Raw genomic sequence first — 25,404 nt, forward strand, 5'->3', positions numbered from 1 at the left:
GGGGAGTCAAGTCTCAGTGCAGGGACCCCTAACCTGAAGCTGAGGCTCATGATGCTAGGTTTTGCAGCCCACATTTTAAGGGTGCATTAGCATTCCTTGGAAATTTTTTAAAAAGTAGTAGAAAGGTGGCATCAAATATAGTGCGGGACACGTGGTATGCAAACAATAGAATCTGATGGAATTGAGTGAACTTGAGAAAATTAATTTAAAAAACACAAATATATTACGTGTGTTAAGAACTATACACACAATTTCCTGCATAATGTTTTATTAACCAAAACATTAACTGAGACCTGATAATATTGCTTCAAATGACAACTGCTCTTCACCCCCGACTGTTTTTTTTTTTTTAATTCCATTTGTTATTAGTGTGCTTTCAAGTGATGAAAACAGTTTGTTTACAGGAGTCTGTTCTCTTTGGAGTCTTGGGAAGGTGGTTGTTTTTTCTCTGAGACATCGCATCATCGTAATCAGGAGCCGTGTGTAAGATGGACAACTGTTGGCCAAAAAAATAGAAACCACATTTTTAGCTATTTCTGTCATGTAGGTGCAAACAAGAAACACCATTCTAAAAACCTGAGGTAGTAACTTTTTATATACTACAAAGAGTACTGCTCACGTTCAGGTGTTTATAAGAGCTAAGTACAAGATATGGCCCCTGTTATGAAGGAACTTAAGAAGCCTTAAGATGAATGATGAGTGACATGTTGGTCTAAGGAGCCAGAGACTGGAAAGTTCATCTCTGGCTGTGGAGGGCAGGGCAGCTTCACAGGGAAGATGATACTTGAAATGGATCTTGAAGGATGATGAAACATTTGACAGGTGGTGATTGGTGAAAAAAACAAAGGCAAGGATGTGGGTAAATAAATGTAGGGCAATTTTGGTGGAGAGCTTGGCTGGAGCAGAAGACTCACATGGGCCCCTCAAGATAAATCTGATGAAGTAGCAAGGTTACGGATCGCAGAGCACGTGGAATGCTGGCTCAAAAAGTTAGGAAGCTCTCCTCGCATTCAGGTCTGGATGATGATGTAGTAGTGGAAATGGAGAGAAGTTTGTTAATTTTATAGGAAGTAATTTGGAAAAAAATCTCAGCAAGATGACAATTGCAATGTAGTGGGGGAGGGAGATGAAATATCAAAAAAGACTCATTTTTGAGTTGGAGGACTAGTATAATCAAGGTGCTGATGAACACAAATCCTTCCGTTTTTCCTCTTCCAGCTGCACTTCTAGAGACAGTAATCTATATTCACTGTCATTCTTTTCATCTCCATCACTGCTCTAGCTGCTGGCATTTGTTCTATCTACCTCCCTGACTTTTATCCAAACCACCGATGACTTCCAGCCTCCCAAATCTAATGAGAATGTTTCAGTTTTTAGGCATTGATCTCTTCACTGTATTTGCACCATTTACCATTCCCTTCGTGAAACTCCCTGTCCTACTGGTTATTATGATTTCTTCTTCAGCATGAAAAATATAAAAAAAAAAAAAACCTCAGAAAATCTGCATAGGAATCGAAGATCTTTAGCATAATAGCAAATCCAAGCACAGGGCACAACACACAGGATGGAAATCATCTTCTGTCTAATGCATTACTGAGAATAAGTCTTAGCTCTTTCTTTTCTTTGTATGAGAAATGGGGATGGCAAGTATAACCCTGATTGTGTAGATATGACGTCTAATTAATGAATTGCTTTAAATACAGAAATCAGAATGTATGAGCACTAAATAATACGGCGCATGTGGAGATGAAATTTGCCCAAGTGATTTATTAGACAAGTGTAACATGTGATACCATTGACTTGAGAGAGTAGAATTGGATTGAATTATAAGGTCACTTGAATTTTGAGTGATTCAGTTGTGGATATTTGTTGTTATTTTAACTGCTGGGACCCAGCATAGCTTTTAGGCTTCCAAACTTTGGGATGTGACATTTATTAGGGCTGCGACTGCATTAAAAGTGATTGAAGCTATGAAACTATTGCAGTTAAAGGAGAGAGAGTGAGTAGATGTTACCCTCTGTTGGTTTTAGTGAGCTGTAATTTTGTATACAAATTTGATGCCTAGGCACAGCCCATCTTTATTATTTCCTCTAATATTGCTATATGACATTTTCTTGTTTTGCAAGTTAAAGCACAACTTTTTTCCACTGCAGACACATTAAACTCTATATGCAACTTCAAACTCAGTTGCAATCTTTCTGTTTTTGTTGCCATCAACACAATGAAGGTTCTACAGTTCACTTAGGGCTGGGCAGCTTGATGTTGACTGAGTGATGTAAAGCTACCCCCCCAAAAAAATAAAAAAAAAATAAATAAAACTACCCCCCCTCTCGGCAAAGCAAAGAAAGACATGATGGGCAGAGGAGATACACTTGTGTTTGGTCGCTCTACTAAATAAGCAACCCCAGGAACCACTGAGCCAGGGAGAGCCAACCAAAGAGACAATTTTAGGAACTGTTTGAGAAATATGCTTCGTCTTCCAAATCATTGGACTTCAGTCTTCAGCCTTGGGTTTTAAAGCCTTGATTTTGGTATATAAGGATTTATTTATTCTTTTAAAGATTTTATTTATTTATTCATGATAGACATAGAGAGAGTAGGCAGAGGGAGAAGCAGGCTCCATGCCAGAAGCTCGATGTAAGACTCGATCCCGGGACTCCAAGATCACACCCTGGGCCAAAGGCAGGTGCCAAACCGCTGAGCCACCCAGGGATCCCCAGTATATAAGGATTTCTTTACAGTTATTTCAAGGGGGGAATTATAACCTCCTTAAGAGCACATGTATTAACAATTCACCCAATTCTTCAAATAAATGTAAGCCTCACGGTGGGTTTGTTGTTGTTTTTGTTTGTGGTATACACGACAAGCAGTCAGATAAAATGTACCCAAATTCAGCAAATTAGGGGCATGGGGTGAGGGATGGAGAAACCTGCATGTTTGTAGTCAGCTGGGAGTTGGAATATGGTGGCAGTGAAATAAGAAATTTGTTGTATGGTCATAATACTTTTTCTGCTGTTTCTTTCATTTCAGCTAATTAGTCACAGTTTTTAGTACACCTGTAGTTCCCAGCTCTGTTGTTTTGACATACTAGAATGCTTCGATTTTCAGCACCGCTCAATAATTACCATTTAATAATTTTGATCTTGCAGGGTTGTTATAGGATTAATCAAAATATATGTTAAATTCATACCATAGTGAATGGCACATAGCAGATGCTCAATTATTTTTTTACTTATTAAGGTACAATTGACAAGTAAAAATTTACATATTTGAGGTGTACAGTGTGATGCTATGATACACGTGCACATCGTGAAGTGATCACCACAATCCAGCTAATTAACATAGCCATCAACTCATGTAGTTACTTTTTTGTGTGAGAATAATCAAGATTTATTCTCAGTAAATTTTGAGTACGCCATACAGTATTATTAACTGTAGTCACCAAGGTATATATTAGATCTTCAGAATTTATTCAGTTGCATAACCAAAACATTGGGCCCTTTGATCAACATTTCTCCACTTCCCTTGCCTCTTACCCCCTGGCAACCACCATTCTTCTCTCTGCTTCGGAGTTCAACTTTTTTTACATTCTTCATATGAATGAAATAATGCAGTATTTGCTTTTCTGTGCCTGGCTTGTTTCACTTAGCATAATGTCCTTCAGATTCACCCATGTGGTCAGAAATGGGTAGGATTTCCTTCTTTTTTTAAGATTGAGTAGTATTCTAGTGTGTGTGTGTGTGTGTGTGTGTGTGTGTGACATTTTCTTTATTCATCAGTCAATAGACTCTTAGCTTGTTTCCATATCTTGACAGTCATGAATAATGCTGCAATGAAATGGAGGTGCAGATATGTCTTTGAGATCTTGGTTTTATATTCTTTGGATACACACCCAGAAGTGAGATTGCTAGATCATATGGTAGTCCCTATTTTTTAAAAAAATTTTTGAGGAAATGCCACACTGTTTTCCATAATGACTGTACCAGTTTACATTCCCACCAACCATGTATAAAGTCTCTTTTTTCTCCACATCCTCCCTAATATTTATCTCTTGTCTTTTGATAATAGCCATTCTAACAGGTGTGAGGTAATATTTCATTGTGGTTTCAATTTGCATTCCCTTGATAATTACTGATGTTGACCACCTTTTCATGTACTTGTTGGTCATTTGTGTAACCTCTTTTGAGGCATGTTTATTCGGGTCCCTTGTCTATTTTGCATTTGGGTTATTGTTTTTGCTATTGAGTTGTCTGAGTTCCTTATGTATTTTGGATACTAACCTCTTACATACATGACTTAAAAAGATTTTCTCCCATTTTGTAGATTATCTCTTCCCTCTGTTGATTGTATTCTGTGCTGTGCAGGAACTTTTTAGTTGGATGCAACCTATTTGTCTATTTTGACTTTTATTGCTTGTGTTTTGGGGGGTCATATCCAAAAACTCCTTGCCCAGCACAATGTCAAGCCACTTTTTCCTTGTGTTTTCTTCAGTAGTTTCATAGTTTCAAGTCTTACATTTAAGTAATTAGTACATTTTGATTAGATTTTTGCATATGGTGTGAGGTAAGGGCCCAATTTTATTCTTCTGAATGTGGAGATTCACATACAATTATTGAAGAGACTGTCCTTTCCCCATCATGTATTCTTAACGAGAAGGTGCTCAGTTAATTATAGCTTTTGTCTTGCTATTTTTAAGATATCTAAAAGTAAAATCTCTAACATATAGGCTTTTAGGAGAAGAAGAAGTTTCAATACTAAGATGTCACAATTAAACAAAAAATTAAACTCATGAGTGTACTGGGAAATGTGAACCACATGGGGATGCCTGGGTGGCTCAGCGGGTTGAGTGTCTGCTCCAGCTCAGGGCGTGATCCCAGAGTTGTGGGATGGAGTCCCGGATAAGACTCCCTTCAGCGAGTCTGTCTCTCCCTCTGCCTATGTCTCTGCCTCTCTGTCTCCTGAATAAATAAAGAAAATCTTTTTAGGCTTTATTTATTTATTCATGAGACACACACACACACAGAAGCAGAGACATAGGCAGAGAGAGAAGCAGGGTCCGTGCAGGGAGCCTGATGTGGGACTCAATCTCGGGGCTCCAGGATCATGCCCTGGGCTGAAGGCAGGTGCTCAACCACTAAGCCACCCAGGCATCCCTAAATAAATAGGATCTTAAAAAAAAAAAAAAAAGAAATGTGAGCCACATGGACCCAAATTATTAATCCTTCTGCTTGCAAATCCATTTGACTGGAGCTGAATGTTCTAGTGGGAAGTTAGAATAATTCAGAAATCACTCAGATTCAGTGAACATTTCATAAATGCTTATTAAAAACAAACAGACCTTACCTGCCACTGCAATTGTCAATAAAGTTGATCACATTTTTGTGTTTGAGATCAGATAAAGCTAAGATTCTGTGACTTATTTTTTATTCAAGTAATAAATTAACTAGTAACAAGCTGATTGAGTCAGGTAGAGAAAACAACTGGATGTCTATTTTAGTTATATAACAAGTATCTTTTTCTATATGATTAACAAGGGTTGCTTTATTGTTGAGAACCAATATGGAGCAATTCATAATTTTAAAAGTGCATGCCTAGTTTTGGTTTTATTCATTCCTTAATATGACCTTTTAAATTAGAGGCTGTGTTGTCTCAACTTTAGAATCAAGCAGTACTTGAAAGGAACCATAGCTTCAACAATTTTCGGTTATATGACCTGGTGCAGATTATTTAACTTTCCTGAACTTTATTTATTTTCATATAAAAATTAAGCCAATAGTATTTACCTTGTATGACCACCATAGAAATTAGTATATGATAAATGCTTAGCATCTTATTGGGCACATTGGAAGTGTTCAATTTATTTTATTTTATTTTTTTAATTTTTATTTATTTATGATAGTCACAGAGAGAGAGAGAGAGGCAGAGACACAGGCAGAGGGAGAAGCAGGCTCCATGCACCGGGAGCCCGACGTGGGATTCGATCCCGGGTCTCCAGGATCTTGCCCTGGGCCAAAGGCAGGCGCCAAACCGCTGCGCCACCCAGGGATCCCAGAAGTGTCCAATTTATTGAGAAAAATTATTGTTGTATGTTGGGGAGAGGTCAGTGATTCTGAGTTTGTAGAATCTGAGACCCAAAGAACTAAGTGACTTACACTTCTACTGTGTTTGAAGTGCACACCACCACACCCTGAATTCTAGGAGGCACCTGCAGAACCCTGAGGAAGCTGGGTCCAGCCAGCTGCACTGGTATCGAGACCATGGCATGGTTCATTTATTTTATGTCTACTGTCTCATTGTGATAATCAACCTTTAAAAATGCTTGAACTTCTTATTCAACTTTTATTTTGCTGCCTAGAAATATTATGGAATCACTTGATACGATCACTTCAAATTCTCATATTATTTCGGAGGTAACAAAAAAATTTAGTAACAGATTATTAGATAATGATTGGTAATGCTTGGTTTATAATGAATTGTACTAAACTATAGCCTGCTGTACACTTATGACTGCCAAAGCATCATCACACTGCAGGGGTGGAAACTAGTTAGATACTGCCTTGGGATTAGCCATCAAATCATCTGGAAACTGAGTAACTATCATGTGGCAGAGATTTATTTTTTTTTGCAAAAAAAAAGTTTATGTTAGTCTAACATTCTATGAGATCAAATTTTAGGACTCTTAAGAACCTTGAAAAGGTGATAAATATTTGTGGTTCTTGCTTAGTCTCCATGGAGAGAAAGTATTATACAATCACAGATATATAAGGAGAGAGGTGGTGTATTTTTTCCATTATATAAGTCATTGGTTTGGATCCATAAACCTTTTAGGCTTCCTTTCCTGGATGCTTAAATTCAAAAGGGACATGGTTTTGTCCACTAAGTTAGATGAAAAATTAAGAAGTTAGATTCTAATAGTTCCTGAATATTGCCTCAGAGAACTCAATTTTTTATTTAGAGCAGCTTGTCTTGAAAGTTCTAGTAAGTGGAATAGCCTTTCTCTGATGTTTACCTTTTCCCCTAAGGGATCTATTATTAATGACAAGAAAGAAACATGTTTAGTTTATTAATTAACTCATTTGCTCAAATAATACATATTTTTAAGTGCCTACTATGCAATAGTGTGTTGGTAAGTCTCCTCTTTGGAACAAAAAGCCTTGATTTTTGGCATTTAGTGATATCTGGGTGTGTGCCTTCCCGCGTGGCTGATTTCCTGCTTTCAATGTAATGTTACTGAACACAGAGTTGGAGAGAGGGGAGCAGAATTGGCTCTGCCAACCTAGTCTGAGCCAGCTCAAGCCCACCTCTGACCCTATCTGACTTTATGTGTCACATACCTTAGAAATACATATATATAATATCAATACCAGATGAAAATGGAACAATTCAGCTAACTTTCCAGAAAAAGCAAAATTATTTGACTTATTTTTTTTATTCAGGTGATAAACTCTAACCAACTAGAGTAATAAAAAAAACTGGATATTTTTATTTAGTTCTGTGCACTGTCTCCATTTCCATGATCAGCACAGATCATAATTAGAGGCAGCACAGAAAGGTAATTCGCTCATAATTTTCAACCATATGATTGGCTATTTGGAAATAAGATGGAAATGAAATTATGAATTTTCATCCATTAGACACAAACCATTGAGTAGAGTATGCTTTTGTGGTAGTTCATTGAACTGTTATGGTATTGAAATGAGTAAGAAGGGGATCCCTGGGTGGCTCAGTGGTTAAGCGTCTGCCTTCGGCCCAGGGCGTGATCCTGGAGACCCAGGATCGAATCCCACATCAGGATCCCTGCATGGAGCCTGCTTCTCCCTCTGCCTGTGTCTCTGCCTCTCTCTCTCTCTCTCTCTCTGTCTCTCATGAATAAATAAAATCTTTAACAAAAAACAAAAACTATAAAAAAAAGACATGAGTAAGAAAAAAAAAAAAGAAATGGGTGTGATTCCATCACTGTATGTACCTTCTTCACATCAATCGGTCAGCGTAGTCTACTAAAGTTACAGGTTTGGGGTTCAATACTCTGTTCTGTTTCATGGCTACAGCTTGCCTTTACGGGCAGGCCAGCCATCTTGTAATGTCATAAGGGAAATGAGTAACAGGGAATTGATGGATTAGTATAAGCCATGTGCACTCCTGGAAAAAAAATCAAGAGTAAAAAGCCCTATGGATGACAGGTCAACAGCATTTCTATAACATGTACCTGTGTATGTGTATACAGTGCCTTTCTGTATATTTTTAGACATTTAAGCAAGTTGTTGAACTCCTATTGTATATAGATTTTGTTTCTTGAATTTTTTTTGTAAATAACATGTTAAAAATATTTCCTTGGATAATAAAAAACTCTTTGTTACTCTTTCAATAGGTACATAATAGTTCTGTGTGAACCATTATATTCCTAAACATTCTACAATTTTGGACATTCGAGTGGTTTTTCAAATTTTTTTTTTTAATTATCAAGGAGATGTCCTTATCTAGAAATCTTTGGTTATGTGTCTGATTATCTTATTAAGTGAGATTCCTGGTCAATGATAGGAACAGTTGAAGGACTTTGGAGACATAAAGTCAGATTGCTATGCAGTGAGATGGTCCTGGCTTACCTTGTGTGGTATCTTAGGTGCTACCTCTCAGCATCAGTAACTATAATTTCTAAAACTTTACTCATTTGATAGACAAAATGTCTTATTGTCTTAATTTGCTTTGAGAGTCCTAGTGAGGTTGAACATTTTGGGTGTGTTTATTGCTCATTTGTATTTCCTTTTCTATGAGTTATCTGCTCATATCCTTTGCTTATCTGTTGCACTTGCTATTGCTTTGATTGGGCTCTGTATCTAGTGAGAGTATATGAGTTGTGTCTCATATTTGATGCAAATATTTCCCCCAGTTTGCTTTTTTTATGTTGCTTAGCATGTTCTTCTGATGTGTGGAAATTCAGTGTTTATATATATTTAATTTAATTTATTATTAATGTTAATAATTAGCATTTAATTAATTAGTATTAATTAATTAATATTAATTTTTATTATTTTAAAACGTTTTTATTTATTTATTCATGAGAGACACACAGAGAGAGAGGCAGAGACATAGGCAGAGAGAGAAGCAGACTCCATGCAGGGAGCCCGATGCAGGACTTGATCCCAGGTCTCCAGTATCACACCCTGGGCTGAAGGCGGTGCTAAACTGTTGACCAGGAGTCATATATATATATATATATATATATATATTTTATATATAATCCATATTTATATTTTATATATATAATCCATATATATTATATGTATATATAAAAGATTTTATTTCCTTATTAGAGAGAGAGAGAAAGAGAGAGAGAGAGCAGGAGCAAAGGGAGAGGGAGAAGCAGACTCCTTGCTGAACAGGGAGTCCAATGTGGGACTTGATCCCAAGATCCTGGAATCATGACCTGAGTGAAAGGCAGACTCTTAACCAACTGAGCCACACCAGTGCTCCTAAAGTGTTAATATTTTATTTATACTTCCCTTTTCTAATTTCTCCCACTGAATTTAAACTTAGCAAGTTTTTCTCCATTCACATTGGATAAATATTTATCAAGATTTTCTTTCGATTTTGTGATTTTTAGTTTTCTTAATATTTAAGTTTTTATTGTTTCATATTGATTTCAGTGTATAAATATAATTGAGGGATTTTTTAAAAGATTTTATTGATTTGTTCATGAGAGACACAGAGAGAGGCTGAAACATAGGCAGAGGGAGGAGAAGCAGGCTTCAGCAAGGAGCCCAATTGCAGGACTCGATCCCAGGACCCCAGGACCACACTCGGAACCGAAAGCAGATGCTCAACCACTGACACATGCAAGCATCCCTATAATTTAGGGATTAATATCTGACCAATCATCCTAACATCAATTGTAGAACCACTTTCATTCTTCACTAATTTGGTTTTTATAGATTTAACATTAATTTATAGCAAAGTCTGTTTCTGAAACATTGATTTTCTTCCATCTTTTTGTCTAGTCTTGTGTCAGTACCATTCTTATTTAATTCTTATAGACATAATATTTTAATAACTTCTACTACTTTTCCCTTATTATTACTTCCATTTTAAAACTAAGTGGCTTAACCTGTTTATTTTTTCAAATTACTTTAAAATAGATTTTTAAAAACTGTATTTGCAAACTGGTATAGCTGGTCTAGAAAACAGTATGGTGATTCCTCAAAAAGTTAAAAATAGAGCTACTCTAATGACCCAGCCACTACTGGGTCATAAATACCATAATACCATAAATACTACTAAATACCCACTACTAGGTATTTATCCAAAGGATAGAAACATAATGATTCAAAGGGCCCATGTACCCCAATGTTAATAGCAGCAATGTCCACAATAGCCAAACTATGGTAAGAGCCCAGATGTCTGTTGACAGATGAATGGATAAAGAAGATATGGTGTGTGTGTGTGTGTATATATATATATGAATACTACTCAGCCATCAAAAAATGGCAAGAGTGAAATTTTGCCATTTGCAAGGACATGGATGGAACTAGAGGGTATTATGCTAAGCAAAATAAGTTAGTCAGAAAGACAACTATCGGATAAGTTCACTCATATGTGGAATTTAAGAAACAAAACAGATGAACATAGGGGAAATAATGGAAAAGTAAAGTAAGAAAAATTATAGAGGGAGACAAACCATAAGAGACTCTTAACTCTAGGAAACAAACTGAGGGTCACAGGAAGGGAGGTGGGTGGGGGGATGGGGCAACTGGGTGATGGGCATTCAGGAGGCACCCGATGAATGCCAGGTGTTATATGCAACTGATGAATCACTAAACTCTACCTCTGAAACTAATAATACACTCTATGTTAATTAAGCTGAATTAAAATAAAAAAATGAAAAAAACCCTACATTTGAAAGGAACTTTCTGTTAGCATTTTGGTTATGGGTATGTTAAGCTTATGCATTCATTTAGAAGGAATTGTCCTAGCAACATCACTTTAATATAAATAACAGTATAATTATTTACCTTATAAAGTCAATACAAAAGGAGAGCCAGAAGTGGAGGTGTAGAAGCACAGAACAGTGTGGAAGCGCGTCAGCAAATTCAACTTAGGTCAAGGCTCACTCATTTATGTTTACTGGCTGTGAAGTCTAGAGCAACCAAGTCTTACAAAATCTTGAGATTTTTCATCTGCTTCCCTCATCTCTAAATGGGAGTGATACTTCCCTGGCTTACATCGTATGGTTGTTGTGAGAACCAAGGAAGAGTAGGGTTCTCAATGTCTTCTAGAATATTAAAATGTGTATATATTTAAAATGTTTAGATTGTTTTGGTCCCTATAAAGACAAAAATTCCTCTCACAGGGATGTGCCCAGACCAGAATCCGAAGACTGCTTTCATCTACTTCAATTGGGAAACCTATAAAACACACTCCCTATTTACCTAGTCCTTTTAAAGATCAAATTGTTCATTTTTTTTTCCCCACTGCAAAGATTGCTCATTTACAAAGACCCAAACTTTTTAATACTGAAAAGAATGCCTTCGAATTTTGTTAAGTAGGAGACCTGCAAGCAAATTGCTCTTGGCAGGAAAGCAGATCGTATATCTTGAGCTTATCTACCTCCTTTAGGGGGCGTCTAGCCCTGATCACCGTGGGCTATGCACACAGAGCTCCCCAGACTCGCACTGTGCTGTCTGGGCTGGGGCCGCCTTGCCCAAGGCCTCTCAAGAGTGCTCCCTCTCCCCAGCTTGTGGTTTAGGAAGCTTAGCTTCTTCCCCTCGAGTGATGACTTTCTGCTGTCATTTTCAAACTACCTACTACTGTTTATTTGGAATCTAAACATCTGGGAAGCTTAAATGACTAAATTTGTTGAGGGCACAGTCTGAGCTCTCATTTTATGTCCATGAAACACTTGACAAGTAAACATGTTGATAGCAGGATTTATGAAAATGTAACCTCTGCAATAGAATTCCAGGCCAGGAAGATTTAGTTCAATCTTCCATGGCACCGTTTTATGATGGAATTTTAGTTCTGGAAGAGACAGGATGATCACAGCTTAACCCTTTCAACTTGCAGAAAAGGAGCCTGATTCAGAGAGATGGAGATTTTTCTACGCCTTGTGGCCAGTCAGTGGCAGAGCTGGGAACATAAAAGAAACTAGCTTTCTCCATTCTCTCCACATGGTTCCAGTACTGCACCATTCTGAATATGGCACCAGTGCCACACAATGCAGAGTGTTCAAGAGTGTGCTGCATAGCCTGGGAAGAGAGAAGTTATGCCCAGTGACAGAGTATCTACAACTACGTGGCTCGCAAGGTCTTCAGACACAATTTTTTAAATGTCTGAAAGGAGTAGAAACATTGTGAAAATCAGAATTGCACCTTGAAGAGTCTGTTTTTGGGTCTTGGAGATCTTCTTTCTCATTTATAGGAAAATATTTCATAGGAATACATGTTTTTACTTAGGCTTATTGAGGGAAATGCTGGATCTGATCAAAACACGGATTTCAAACATATGAATGTGGGATTTGATCACCTCCTCAGCTGGTCTGGTCAGTTCTGTAGACTGGTTATTGCTCGAAGTGGGGACAGAGAGGATCTCTCCTCCCAAAGCCCATGGCTGGCTTTCTGGACTCTTCTTCGTCTGCCCCCTTCTGACTCAGCAGCTGCAATTTTCACTTTGTCCCCAAGAAGAACTCTGCTTTTAGTGGGTTTAATTGCAACTTTTAAAATTTGTTTCAACTTTGCTAATTTTGGGCTCTGAGTCTTTTTGTTCCTGCTATTCCTTCCCCCGAAATATCCAACTCCTCCTTTTACCAGACAGCTTTAGTTAGCGATGGTCTTTCCAGGTTCTCAGCTTCCGGGGCCCTCACCTCCATGTCACATTGATTCTTATACCTTTTGGTGTAATCTCCCCTGGCTATGTTTGAACCCTGGAAGGCTAGAGAATGCAAAATTTTCTTCATGAGTAGCTCTAAGACCAGTAGGTGATCGTAAGGGGCATGAATGATTTGGAAAGGAGAAATACAGTGGTGGGGAGTGGAGAGAATCGAGTTGAGAGGCTGCTTCTATTTCTTGTCACAGAACTCATTCCAGTCAAGTTTGACACAGCTCACTTTATATTGATTCTTGAATTCTCATTACCACAAGTGAAATGACAGCCCCTGGGGTGTTCTCATTTCCCAAATTTCTCTGGCTTTATTTCATGGTCTCTTTCCTCTGAATGACCTTGTTTCTCTTTGAGTCATGGCAACAATTATTTGCTTTTCATATGTATTTTTTTGCCCTCAAATAGTTTCAGGTATTTACTTTCAAGACCTACAAGGACTATTGTAGGAAAAACAAATTAGGCAGACAGGCTGTGGCTTGAGTAAAAAGTCTACCAGAGGCAAACTAGAAATGCCTCTCCTGTAAGCTTGCAATTCCCAATGACCTATCTCTATCATAACCAGTCATTTTGTATTATCATCATCTGTGTCTGTGTTTCTTTCTCTCATTAGTCTTTGAGCTCAGCTTTATTTATTTTTATGTGCCAAGTACCTAGCACGGTGTCTGGTGTATAGTAAGCCCACAATAAACATGTGTAGGACATTAAAAAAAAATCTTAGGATTTGTTAAAAAAAAAAAAAGTTTTGTAATAAATGAAGAGTCTTCTCTTCTTTTTTCTTCTTGATTTTCTTTGGTTTGTTTTCTTTGGGTAATAGACAAAATGATGGCCCAGCCATGTCAGGCAACAAAATGGTGTCTTCTTTCTCTACCTCACAACCTCTGAGTTTCCCTTGAGTCTCACCTCAACTTGTAATGTTTGCTTTGTCTGTGTGGTTGTGAGCATCTGTCCATTCTATTTAAGGTTGTGTGTAACCATTTGCTTCTATGGAAAAAAAAAAAAGGTGATTCTTGCAGCAATGGTTTGCTGAAGCTGGTGAAATGGATTGGTTTTGTTGACAAATAGTCTCAGTCTGAATTGCTGACATTTCTCAGCCCTCTGCTGGATTGCACAACATTGTGCAACTTTATGTGGAAATAAATGAGTTTATTAGCAATGAGTTGTGTGTTTGTGGCCGTGTCCGTGTATGATAATAAACATCTTTTGTGGGTACTTACAGCAATAATGACACCACTCTTTTTCAGTTCACCCTTTACCATAAACTATGCCATTATTCATTTCAGTGGGAGCATCTAACCTCAAAGAATGTTATGAGAGTAGCTTGTTGAAACAGAGTAATGGACAGTAGGCTCTGAGTAATCCTCTACTGGCAGGACTGTGTGATAGCTGAGCAGATGGTTTCTTCTATGTTGGTGGTCTGTAATATTTCTACTTTAAGCCGTTCACATCTAACACAGCTTTGCCACGCTAGACCCAGGAATTTTCAGGGATTAAAAACAGTGCAGTGTTTTCTGGAGTCAGCTCTAGTCGCTTGTGCGGCAAGTCGATGCCTCCAGGGTGTGCTGCTTGAGGACACCCAGCTGACCTGCATCTCTGCCTTCACAAAGCACACATCTGAGATGACAGAGCAAGCCACTGAAGAAGGTACCCGAGACTTCACGTGGCCGGAGCTCAGAAGCAAGCATATAACCAGACGGAGCTGAAGCTCAAGGATGGTCGAATAGTTGGGCTGAATGGGGGTGGGACGCAGAGATAGGGAAGGTCAGCAGAGAGCGATTTGAGGCAGATGTGCCCTGAGCTCATGAACAGGAGGACTAGAAGTTATGGTCAACAAAAAGGAGTAGAGAGAACATTCTAGTTTGCCTGGGTAGGGTCATATGGGAAGTAAAGGAGGAAGGAGCAATGAGTTGTGGGAGATAGAAGGGAAATGAAACCATTAGATAAGCAGGCCTGCTAAAATTCCCTCAGGAAGAAAATGTAATTACACTTTGTCTGAATCACCAAAGCCTTTTAGGTTAAGACACTAAAACAGAAGCAGACTCAGGGCTCACTTCAACCAACATTTGTTGTGCGCTTGCAGAGCCCAGGGTTAGGTGTTGGGGGACACAGGGGACTGAGAAGTGGTCCTGCCCTGAAGGATCTTAGTTCAGTCAGAGACAAGCTGTAAATGGATTATTTCAAGATGCTGTGCTTAGCACCAGGCCAGAGGTGCGCCCAGTTTGGAAGTTTGGAAGCACAGAGGTATGGGACCCCGTTTGACCTTGAGACGGGAAGGAGGGAACAATGAGGGGGAGCACAGGCGCCTGTTAGAGGCATAAGATTCATTCCAATCAGGAAGTCTGTGTGTGATGGGGAGTGCGGAGGGAGCAGGAAGGGTTCTGACAGGTAGAGGGAATAGTTGGAAGACAGGCCATGAGGAGACATGAAACCGCATGATTTTTGCTGAGGCTGCTTCCTAAGTTTGAGCCACTGGTTCCTCAGGTCTGAGTGGAGATGGGTGGGTGGTGAGGGACACAACTGGGACCAGGGTAGGAGCCGCATTTCCATCATGGGAACTTATCCTGAGGGTAAGGAAAGCCCATGGAGGGGGTCTGAGGGGGCCACTTGCACGGGGGGCTTTAGAACAACCATTCTGGCAGCAGTGGGAGGAAGGAGGGCTGCAGGGCGATGCTCTTAGGTTCAGAGACTCTTAGGTGAGGGGGCCTGTGGACTTGGCCGGGGCAGTGAGAAGGGAAAGGACTAATGGCTCCTGGAAGCATTTTTTCTTTTTTTTTTTTTTTTGCATTTTTTCTTTCTTTATTTATTTTTTTTAATTCTGAGGGTGCTGGGACTGTTAGGATGTGGAGAAATAGGGAGAGGAAGGAGTCAGGGGGATGGTGAGACTTCTGGCTTTGATAGCTGAGTCCGTGGTGCTGCTTCCGACTCCCCTCAGGTGTGCAGGCTGAGGTGAGGGGCCTTGCGGCATCTCTTCTCCGAGAGGACTGGGGGTGAATGTACTTCCTTCTCCCCACCAGCAGTTGGATTGTCAGCCCCACTCTGGTTCTGGCTCCATCCATCCTTGGGAGGCCAGGGAGGCATGGCAGCCAGGTGAGTGAGTCTCTCAGGCTCTGCTTCCTCACCTGCAGGTGATGAAAGGGATGCCAGGCCTGAAGCCAGCTGTTAGGGCCACTCTGGAGATGGAGGCCAATGGCCCTGGAGGGCTGGGCTCCTGGTGGGTGACATCATTCCTGCAGTGGCTCCCTGTCCCTTTCTCCGCTCAGCTGCTTTCTAGAATGTGGAGGAATGGTGGGGCTCTGGCTCCGAATGCTAAGAGAGCGGACTCTCTGAACCAGCAGAAACGACTCAGCATTTCTGAGGGCTTGTTTGTGGGTTTAACTTTGAGTCAACATTATTCTAACACCTTTTAGTTCACTTAACATGTACAGTCCATGGTAGATGGCAGATGGGGTTACAGAGCCGAGAGGGGCCTTTAGTGCCAGCGGGATCTCTCCTTGCAGTGCTAGGAAAGCCACAATGAGATTTTCCTCCCCCTCCTGGCAACTTTTATTTTTTTAATAATTTAAAAATTTAATCAGATTTAGATGTTTTCTATTTAAAAAATGAAAGGAATAAGGAGGCCACAGTAGAATCTCTGACAAAGACCCTGGTTGCGGTTCTCTATACGTGAAAGTCAAAAAGAAGCTAAGAAAAGGATGTGTCCCCCCCACCCCCCATGTTTGCTATAAGCCACCAAGGCTCAGAGCTCACAGATGGGAAAAAACAGATAAATCAGAGAAAAGTTCCTGAAAGTGCCCTGTGACTAACACTGTTTCCTACTGGTGCCTGTAAAGGGCTAGTGCCAGCTCGAGCCGGCCTTGGTTCTTCCAGAAGAGTCAGAGGGTTTCACATGAATTTTTTAATGTTGGAAAAACCAGTCAGAAGAAGAAGAAGAGAAAAAAAAAACCTAAGTTCTTTCCCCCCCTTCTTTTAATATCGTTTTCAGTAGCACAATGCATTCAAAGTAAGGCATAGTTTCCTCAGAGTAATATGGCCTCAGGACATGATTTAGATGGAAAATTTAAGTAAGATTAATGCAATTTATTATCCGACAGGATATCCCTACAAGCCACACTATTTGGCTGAATTTTAGATTCCCAATCTAATATTTCAGATGAGATTTCCAGATGGGTGTCTTATTCCTCTATTAGTTTAGTCAGGGTGATATAGAGTTTGTAAAACAGGAGAGGTTAAACTAGTTTTAACACTTGATTAATCATTGAAATTACTTTGTTACTGTTTGAATTCATTGACTTTTGTTTATTAAGTAACTCCCTAAAACCCAAAGCCAACACAAACTAGAGGCACATTTCCAGCTTTGCTAATTTATTTGATGACTTCTTCAAAAGAAATTTTTTTTAAGTAGTAAATTTATGGTTACATTGAAAGGCTGCTCAATGCTCGCTCCTTGCCTTGTGAGAGTAAAGTGTGGGCTTGTAAGACTGAGGGAAACACACGCACGCACGCACACACACACACACACACACATGCACACCGGATTCGTATCCATATTCTAATTTCCTGGAACATTTCTGGACAGATAAATCTTTGAAAGAAATTAGATGAATAATTATCAGAGCTTTTGCTACTTCCATCAAGAAGCAGACGGATAACACAGAAACTGTCCAAGGTGACAAACCACATATATATTCTACTGTTTTATAAACCACTGGCAAGTCTATTAAGGGAGGTGATTCCAGCACCCAGTGAGACTGCCTGAAAGGAGGGATGAGCTCTGGGGAAAGCGTCATAGACAATTAAGCACGCTCCTGCTCCCGGCAGGACTCAGCTCTTAGCATGGGGTGTAGGGGAGGGGCTGATTCAGAAAGTGGACAAAGCTCCAAACCAGAACTTCTTTTTGGGATATGAAAATTTCCTGAAGTCTGGGTTTGGTAAATTGATTACAATCTCTTTTCGGAGACCTATCAGGAGCAAACTAGTGAGTCGCAGACATAAATTTGAATTCCAGAGTCTCCGACTAACCCAACTCATAAATGAATTCCTAAATGCTGACTGAGCCAGAAGACCCAGCTTTGGAAAACCACTTGGCAGGGATCATTAGTTTCAAAATGAGATGAACTGCTCTATTTAGCCCTCATTCAAAACTTTACAGAAATGCCAGATTTCCATAAACACAGGTTTCCTTGAATTTCCAGGGCTTTGATTAACTGGTAGATGAGGGTGTCTCACAAATACAGATTTGTATGCAATATTCAGCTTGGACGAGATTGGGAGTTGGAAACCAACACCAAGTGTTCCCTCTCCTCGCTAAGATGTTAACTCTTCTCTTGTTTTTCAGAAAGCGCTTTTTGTTATGTGAAGTTGGGAGAATTAAAAATTAGTCTATGGTTTAAAAACACGGCCATAGATCATATTCTTGTCATTTATGTCATCATTTCTTAAGCTTTTCATGACTGATTGACAGCCCACTGATTTATAGTGTGTCTTTAATGCCCCAAAGGAATGAGAGAATTAAAAAATACACTCCTGTCTCTGCTGAAACAGTCATAAAGTTGTGGCTTTCTACTAAGTAAAGAGATTGCTTGCAAAGAGATTTTTTTTGTTTTAATATGTTTTCGTTTTTCCTTTTATGGCCGTTTTTCTCCATTGATACTGGCACATTAGGCTGGGGACCTAAAATTGGTGCAATATAGATCCACAGAGTGAAGCTTTTTTGGTGGTTGCCTGCTGCCACCTCCTTCTTTTTTTTTTTGGCTTCCATAGTCAAGTCAATAAAAACAAAATAAATTTAGAGGGTAAATAGCCAATTTTCTGTATTCTGAAAAGCTGTTTCCTTCCAAGGGAGTGAGTTTGGAGGTCAGGAATGGACTTGAGTTAAGGCAAGGATCCCATTGCCTCTGTGGGCTTTTCCCATATTTCTTTCAATGCCTGTCGATTGTCTGTAGGATTTTAGACATCGGAGATGATGCAAAAAGAAAGTACTAGTTAAGCTAGTTAGGCTGTGTCAACCAGGTGAATTTTTTGTCTCCAAAGAGTAGGGTTATAGAGGCTAGATGTGGGCTTAACTTAGAGAAAAAGCACTGCAGTTACCAACAATGGTGGCTTCACTTTTAACCTATTTCTGGGTAGTAGAAACTCAGATGCTTGTCACAATGGGTTGATCCTTATAGGTGATTCTCCAAAAGCTCAGCTGCCAGTTATAGAGGAACAATCTAGAAGTCATCCTTAAGCAGGGTCTCCTCTAGGTGAGGGTGTATTCTGGGCTGCAGGAGAGCATGAGTTACCCCAAAGTCAGAACGATCTGGATCCAGCCCAGGAGTGACAGAGCAGCAGTCTCTGCAGTAGTTTTTCCAAGCAGGACAGGTTCAAGACTTTCATCGGGGATTTGTCATGATAATTCCACTCACTTAGGGTTTGACTAAGGCTTTGCCTGCAGTACCTGGTAAGCAGACTGAGAGAGCACAGCGGTGGGGTGCTACCTGTAGATGGACACCTGTTATTTTCTGCCTCCTGCCCCTTGTCCTCCTGTTCCTCTTTGTATCATCATCATCACCGTCATCACCGTCACCACCATCACCATCACCACAATCACCATCAATCATCACCACCATTTCCTGCCCTTAGGAACTCACTTAGAGGTTACCAAAGGCAAAATACAGTTGGGCCAATTTTACTAGTTTCTTCTTATCTTCCTTCTCTTTCTTTTTCTTTTTCTCTTCCTTCTCTTTCAAGAACCCAAACCAAGAAGGTAAGATTCCAGGGACAGTCCCTATAGAAACCCACACGAACACCTATGTGCCAGGGGGTCAGCTGTGGTGGGATAAGCAGATGCAGAGCTAATTGGCAAGTACTCCTGGATCTGCTACCACAGGAGACTTTGGGGGTTTGTCCTTGGAGCCTCCTGCCCTACAGTACAAGCATCCTGAGACATTTCCTTCTTTCATCTGACAGAATGAGATGCCCTAGAACTGAGGGTTTTGTGAAAGAACAGAAAAAACATGAGGACACTGGGTAGAAAGGGGAAGAGGACTGAGAATGATGAGAAGCCAGCCAAGTTCACTCAATGGTTAAGTCCATTTCCATCTCCCACTAGGGCAAGATTTATGTGATTACAGGAATGAGAGGCGTGGCCGCAGAGATCTGGGGTCCTGTGTACTCCGATACTGCAGAGGGGGTGACTTGCTATATAGATGCACTTTTTGTGACTTGGTCATTTTGTTTTGGAGTCTAGGATGCCCATACCGTTCGATCCCCTCCTTTCCGTTGGAGTGCTTTGTCAACTGTGGCCTGCCAGCGACTTGAGGATGGCAATCTGGCATCATCCCTGCTCTGGGGACCTGCCAGGAAGGAACCACATTCCTGTGCAGCAGGGAAAGCTCAGTGGTTCTCCTTTACCTTGACTCACTCATTGAAAATTCTTTTGTTGTTGTTCCTGCAAGTTTTCTGTATTTTAGGCACTGTACGAGGCACCAGGAATCCATGGAATTTTGATCTGCGGAGGACAGTCACATTAATCAAGTCATCCTAAAGACATGTAAATTGTAAATGAGGCAAATTCTGTGAAGGTAAAATCTGTGGCACAGCACATCACTGTACATCTAACCTGTTCAGGAAGATCTGGGTCAGGGTCAGGGTCAGGGTCAGGGTCAGGGTTAGGTAAAATCCCTGGCACAGCACATCACTGTACATCTAACCTGTTCAGAAAGATCTGGGTCAGGGTAAGGGTCAGGGTCAGGGTCAGGATTAGGGTTAGGGTCAGGGTCAGGGTCAGGGTCAGGGTGAGGGTTAGGTAAAATCCACGACACAGCACATCACTGTACATCTAATCTGTTCAGGAAGATCTGGGATGGGACGATAGGGCTGAGTGTGGAGTTTGAGGAGGAATTCACTAGGGGTAGAGGAGAGCATAGGAGGTTCTGGTTAGAGACCAGCTTGTGCAAGAGCCTGTGCTCTCTCAGCCCAGACCATACTGTGGTCTGTGTGTGCAGGTGCAGTGAGGGTGGAGAGGTTCCCTTTGATCAGCTCTGAGTTGAAATTTGTCACTTGGATCTTGGAAGCAGTTCTGTCATTTGTGCTTCAAGTCTCATATGACCTTTTAGTGTCGTTTCTCTTCTGGATCTAAGCCCTCGGTGTGCTTCATTTTAAAAGAAAATCAGTACAAGTGTAGGTTAGAGACACACAAAAACCCAGCAAGCACACCTTTGTCTTTCTTTCAAGTCACGAGAGAATAAATCTCTTCTTTCCTTTGGACAAGCAACGCACACCGTCACCACCACTACTAGCCTTCCTGTATATCCCCAAACTTTGGAAATGTGGAACATTCTGTTGAGTTTTGGGGGGCATTGCCACTGTAACAGAGATTGGCTTCTTTAAGAAGTGATAACTTCCTCCACCACAGAGGCTACCAGATTCCGTTGTCTTTGTTTTCATTCTTGGACTTTTAGATTTGACTTGTTTTATTGTTCATTTCATTACAGCTTTAATTCTTCTAAAGTTTGGACTCTCCACGGTAGAGCACACCTCGTGCAGCCTTCAGTAACATCGCTTCTACTTTGTTCCATTGCCTAGAACCCCTTTGTCCCTGGAGGCTATTCTGAAAATAATGCCCCACCTGGTTCATCTCCAGCGAGGTCTGGACACCCGCCTCTCTGTATGGTGACCCTCAAATCATGATGTTATGAAGAGCTGCTGTTTTTTCAACTATTTCTCAATGAGTTTTTTTGTTGTGCTTCTGGTTTTAAAAACAGCACATACTAGCTTTAAAAAATTGAAAATAAAGTAAGAGACATAAATATTAAAGAAATCCATACATGGAGAAATGACCAGTATAAATATTTTTGTGTATTTTCCTCTAATGTATGAATATATATTACATTTATATATTCATACAAATATTTACATATTTATAAAATGTATATATTTATATACTCATATATATAAATACTTAAATATAGTATTTATATATTCATATGTATACATGTAATATATACATTTATTCTGTATTTTTTATTTAATATGTGTAATAAGCACTTCCCATGTTAGTAAAATTGTAAACAGTATTTTTAATGGCTACTAGTATTACTATATTAGTTTACGTAATGGGTCCATTAACGTTTGTCATTTTGGGTACAATAGATGTTTTTGTCTTAAAATCCATGTATCAGTTTTGACTGATTTCCTTAAGATAGAATCCAAGAAGAGAAATTATTTACTTGTTCTTTTATTCATCATTTATTGCTTTCCTCTTTTATTTTATTTTATTTTATTTTTTGCTTTCCTCTTTTATATTAATGTTCTCAGTTCTGTAATTCAAAAACATTAAAAAATACATACTTATATATATAATCCATGTTTTCAAGGAGAATCAGCCTTGTTCTAGATAAAAGGACAGGAACATTTTAAATTTCTTGATACAGATTTTCAGGTTACTTTCCAGGATTTTGGATCAATTCACTCTTCTACTTTTGGGAAGAGTGTGTTCTAAGTTATTTTTCTAGTATCCCTTCTTTTTGAGAACTTGCTCTCATACCCTGTGATGCACCTGGGGTTGCCATCATACATTGCCATCTCCATCATTAGGGACAGTCAGAGTACTTCCTCCCTGGCTTCTCCAAATAGAAACAATAAGATAGCAGTTCATAGTGGGTCAGAATGGTACCCAGGCTGAACTATCAGTTTTTTTTTTTTTTTAATAATTAGAGGGGGGTTCTCTTTTTTCATTCAGATTTGAGAGCTATATGAAGAGAACCAGATATGCTGGAAGCATTGTTATTCCTATTTTCTAACATGTAAAGACTATCTTTCTGGGAACATGTCCACAGTGGAAATGGACTGAAGGATAATGAAGGAAGGGAGAGCTAAATTCTGACTACTAGGCGGGGTCCATCTGTGACTATGACCCAGCAGATGCTACTCCTCTATTTTTAACTTAGATGAGCCAACACATCAATTTCTTTTCCTTCCCTCCCACCTCCTTATCTTTTACACTCTGTATTTTCTTTTTTGTTAAATTGGTTTGAATTGAGAATCCTTACTGTACCTTCATAGTCAATGTTATCACCTTAGAAAATGCTCAGAACATAAAAAATTTCTGTTTCAACAAGAAAAATTGTATCTCTTTGTTTGACATTTGTACACCCATTTGTGCTTGGGATTGAGGCTGAGCTTTTCTTTTTTCCCTCATTTGTAAATGTGTATTCATATTTTGGTTCATTTATCTATGAAGTTCTTAGTTTTAAAAATGTTTATTTAAAGGGCACCTGGCTGCTTAGTCAGTAGAGCGTGTGACTCCTGATGTTGGGGTTATGAGTTCGAGCCCCACACTGGGTACAAATATTACTTAAAAATCAAATTTATTTATTTATTTATTTTAAAAAATCAAATTAAAAAATATACTTAAGTTTATTTCATACTTAAGATATATAGGATATGTGTTTGTGGAAATACTTTCTCCACATAGGTATTTGTTTATCTTATGAGTTTTTACCTAGAAAAATTTCCTCTTTTTTGGGTAAAACTTTATTTTATTTATTTTTATTTTTTTTGAAATTCTTTTTTTTTAAATTTTTATTTATTTTTGATAGTCACACACACACACACACACAGAGAGGCAGAGACACAGGCAGAGGGAGAAGCAGGCTCCATGCACCGGGAGCCCGACGTGGGATTTGATCCCGGGTCTCCAGGATCGCGCCCTGGGCCAAAGGCAGGCACTAAACCACGGCGCCACACAGGGATCCCAAAATTTTATTTTTTAATAAAAATTTAAATTTTTTGCGAATTTTAATTATTTTTCTTTGCAAGTTTTCCCACTGTTTTTAAATTTAGGATTCTCTTCTTCATAGAATTTTTGTGTTTTCACTTATAAACATTCGGGACTTAGTGTGCTGATTTGAGTTCAGTTTTCATGTTTATTTCCCTGCCTTATTGGTATTTCTTTTTCTGTATTTCTGTATTATCTGTTGGTTAATCAGTTAATTTCCAATTGATTTATAATGCCTTCGAAAAAAATTATGTACTATGTTCATAGAAACCTAAGAACATACGGTAAGTTTTTTGGGAGGAGGTTTATGACCTCTCTGTAAGGCTATTTCTAAATTTCTGTGTATAAGAGGATTTTTGTTGTTTATTAAGTCTTCAGTCACATAGAGACAGGCAGCTATCATTGTCACCAGCAGCACTTTTGATTATACTGAAAGTAAAATATTTCATTTCTTTTATTTTTTATTCTTTTGTATATTTTTTATTGGAGTTTGATTTGCCAACATATAGCATAGCACCCAGTGCTCATCCCATCAAGTGCCCCCCTAAAATATTTCATTTCTTAATAATTTATTCCACAGAATTGCATATTGATATCTACCATCTATTGAGCTTTCCTGTGTCCTAGGCATTCTGCTAAATTTTAATCCTTATCACAACTCTGTGTGGTGGATACTGTTATCCACTTCCATAGAAATGAGTTTATTATCATTTTTATATTGTTGTTTAAGTGCTTTTAAAAATTTCTGGTTTAATTTCTAATAAAGTAAACATTGCTAAGTAAAACTAACATAAGCAAAAGCTCTGGGGATTCTGAATAACTTTTTTTTTTTTCTGAATAACTTTTAAGAACATAAAAGGGTCCTGAGATGAAAAAGATTGACAATTGCTGACTAGCTTATAGTAGGCTCCCTTTAATTATTAGGTATTAATACATTTTTTAAATGAAATTAAAATTTTTTTAAAGTAAGCTCTATGCCCAATGTGGAGCTTGAAGCCATGACCCTGAGATAAAGAGTCACATGGTCTACTAACTAAGCCAGCCAGGTGCCCATATTAGGAATTAATATTATTATTAATTTTTAAATGTTTAAGTATGACTGTTGTATAATAAACTACACATATGTGAATATATAATTTGACAAGTTTGACATAAGAATACTCACTCCCCTGAAACTGTCACCATAACTGAGATAATGAACATCTCCATCACTCCCAGAATGCTGTCAATATAGAGTGGTTGGCATTCTAGAGTTTTATATAAATGGAATCGTAGAGCATGCACTTCTGTGATTGGCTTTATTCAGCTCGACATTATTTTGAGCTTTAACCATTCATATTGTTGTGTATATCAAGAGTTAGTCCCTTTTTGTTGCTGAGTAGAATTCTATTGTATGGCTATACCACAATGTATTTATCCATTCAACTGTTGATAGACATTTCAGTTGTTTCTGGTTTGGGCTATTACAAATAAAAGTACTGTGAACATTCATGTACAAGTTTTTGTGTGGGTATGATTCTGTTTCTCTTAGAAAAATGTCTAGGAGTAGAATGCCTGGGTAATGAATGTTTAACTATTTAAGGAACTGCCAAAATGTTTTCCAAGGTGATTATACGATTTTACTTTCCTGAATTCTCATCAGCAGGATATGAAAGTTTCAGTTCTTCTACTTGCTAATACTTGGTGTGGTGAGTTTAAAAATTCTTAGAGTCATTTTAGTGGTTGTGTAGTTGTTTTCTCACTGTGATTTTAACTTGCATTTTCAGCTTTTTATTGGT

At 38.9% G+C, this 25,404-nt stretch overlaps 1 long non-coding RNA gene across 1 annotated transcript; it reads right to left on the reverse strand.

Moving 5' to 3' along the window:
- Positions 1-319: 319 nt before the first annotated feature.
- Positions 320-24,862, reverse strand: LOC111094601. Its single transcript, XR_005385535.1, has 2 exons — positions 24,792-24,862; positions 320-496 (listed from the first exon to the last, which is right to left on the reverse strand). It is a non-coding gene; the product is annotated as an uncharacterized LOC111094601 (long non-coding RNA).
- Positions 24,863-25,404: the final 542 nt, after the last annotated feature.

This window comes from Canis lupus, chromosome 38, assembly GCF_011100685.1.
Source record: "Canis lupus familiaris isolate Mischka breed German Shepherd chromosome 38, alternate assembly UU_Cfam_GSD_1.0, whole genome shotgun sequence".
NCBI classification, from domain to species: Eukaryota; Metazoa; Chordata; class Mammalia; order Carnivora; family Canidae; genus Canis; species Canis lupus.